Raw genomic sequence first — 2,879 nt, forward strand, 5'->3', positions numbered from 1 at the left:
TTAGCTGCAAATCTTACTTGGTGAACAAGCCTGCAGGTTCTGGCAAAACACATTCAAGCAACTGACAAATAAAGCCTATTATTGTAACAACATTGCATCGTCCGTCCTTGGTGGTACTGAGGTGTTGGAAGTATAGTTCTCTGGTCTGGTGTGTGGTAGTTGCAATACAAGCAAGGAGGAAGAATATATATATATATAAAGTAAACAGTCAATTACACTGCTACTAAATCCTCCATCCAAATATTTATTTTTATATATCCACTCATTCTTCAATGCAAATTGCTATATATATAATGCATATTTAAATAACGAAGCAAACCACATTCACTGGATGATGTCATCAGTGATATCATCAGTGATGTTATTTGAGATGTCACCAGTGATGTCAATGACCATGTCATGAATGATGTAATATATGACATCATCAGCAGTGGATTGCGGGTGCGTGAAATAATTTAGTACAACTAACTATATAGGAACAATTTCAATGGTTTTGTATGAGTGAAATGTCCAGCTAACTATAACACCCCTAAAAATTATAGTTTTTTGAGCGAATTTCAAAGCCTTTTCAAATGCTAATTCTTAACTATATAAGGCCTGAAACCTATGTTTTTTTAGTGAATATATATATATATATATATATATTACCTACTGGCGATAGCCAGTAGGTATATATAGTTAGGATTTTTTTCCTATGGGACTTTTGAAAATTCTATGTCTAATAACTTTGGCGTTTGTGGACGGAATCGGCTGGAATTTTCAGGAAAATGGCACATTTTGTTTCTGAGTAGCCCTCGAAAATTTGGGGGGTTTCGTCAAGGGGGGGCTGAGAAAAAAGGGGGGTCCCAAAACGCGTTTTTCCCATGTTAATTTCCATAGGGCGTTTGGCCTCACTTTTAGCTCGAACGGCTGAATGGATTTGCACGTAACTTGGCAAAATTGTAGGGACTGTTAGCCCGATGTGCCTTTGCTGGGTCTCAATATATGTGCTCCAGTGGATTTTGAGAAATTATCGTTTTAAAAAATTTATATATCTGTGACAGCGTCCTGGATAGCGCACCAGTTCACGTACTTTTCGCGTAACGGAGCTTTGCGAAGCGAAGCTGATTGGCTCTCCGGTGTCTGTCAACATTCTAAACAGTCCGTAGCGGCCGCCATTTTGTCTCTCGGTAGGGTCGAGAGACAAGAGGAGGCCAAAACGAAGGGGGAAATAAAGGAAAGGGGGCAAGGTAGACCCCTTCTGACCCCCTAGGATTGATGAGGGGGATATTAAAGTGCCCCGCGGGTCCCAAAAAACAATAAAATGTTTTTTTCGTGGGGTGCGCCCGGTTCGCGTACCGGAAAGCGGTCTGGGGGGCGTACTTTAAGGAAACAAGAATGATTGACTTTTAACTTATTGTATGTTTATTGATTGTTCGTTTTGTTTTTTTTGTGTTTTTTTTTATTTACGTAGCTACATGTAGGTACCAATGCAGAGTCTATAATTCTATAAACGCCGTCTCCTTTGTAAATATCTTGCCTGTTGTTATAGAAGTTATTGTGGTATATGGAATTCATACCATAGTCTGTCTGGAAAGCCGAAACAACATGGTGGCAGGAGATATAAAGAGATGTTAAATACACATTGGGGATTATATAGTGGGAGAAAGGAAGTAACTATGAACAAAGCTAGTATGTAACACCAAAAAGTTGCACAGTATATTTTAAGTCTGACTTCACGTTATAATACATTTGCTACTAGTTTTCAATATATATATAAAAATAAATAATGTGTCAAACAATTTTTGAATTAAGAAATAAAAATTTATTTTTCAGATTGTTTTTCAAAATGTAAAAGAAAATCTAAAAAATCGTGATCATTTTTTTCTTCATTTTTCAGTAGAAAATCTACTGCATCTACACATTGCACAAGTTCATTGTTTATTGTGTCGTCGTAGAAATCCATGTCAACTTCTGTCTCCATTTTTTTTTCTGTTTCAGTTTTCATGTTGTTTTGTTGTTCTTCCATTTTCAATTCTGAAAAATGAATTTTTAAAAAATATATCAGTACAGATAGGGCACTGTTGGGTTTCAGTACAGACAGGCAGTTTGGTTATTTAAACAGTGTTATTTTCTTTGGGCAGTGTATGGTATCAAATTGGAAGTAGAAATATGAAGAAAATTATCAAATAAACTCTTAGTCAATTCTGAATTATACTATAGAAGTCTAACTCTATCCTTAACTCAGGGCTGGCGCTAGGCACGGGCAGCGTGGGCTGCCGCTCATGGTCTCGCACTCAGCCCACCAGCATGGGGCCACGCACTGGTGATGTGTCCTTTTGTTTTCCTGGAGATCTATCATAAAGAAAGGTGTCGCCTGCAATTAAGGTCCATTGGAGGGGGCCCCCTCCTTGGGCCTCCCATGGATGGTGTTAGGAGGTATAGGGGAGGGAGAAGGAGACGCTCCCTCAATTGCAAGGAGAACATTCACAGACACTGAGGGGGCCCCATTGTCCAGCATTTTTGCGCACCCACAGTTTTAACTTTTAGACCACAATCAATTCTCACACCTATGAAGGTGTGAGAAATGCGTGTGGAGTAAAAGTTAAAACTGTGGGGGCGTCAAAATGCTGGACAATGGGGCCCCCTCAGTGTCTGTGAATGTTCTCCTTGCAAGGGGCCACTTATGTAAATTGGAGGGGGCGTCGCGCACGTTCCTTTTTAGCCCAGCGCCTCGCAAATCCTAGGACTGGCCCTGCCATAACTAAAACAGAGAAGTCTGTTTTTTTCTATAAGTATTACAGAGTGATAGAATATAACTGTCAGAAAATGTTTTTCTAATTAGCTTTCAGTACAGAACATACTTCAGTTTTATAAATAATATCTTACCTTTTAAATAT

This window comes from Lissotriton vulgaris, chromosome 4_1 (genome assembly GCF_964263255.1).
Source record: "Lissotriton vulgaris chromosome 4_1, aLisVul1.2, whole genome shotgun sequence".
NCBI classification, from domain to species: Eukaryota; Metazoa; Chordata; class Amphibia; order Caudata; family Salamandridae; genus Lissotriton; species Lissotriton vulgaris.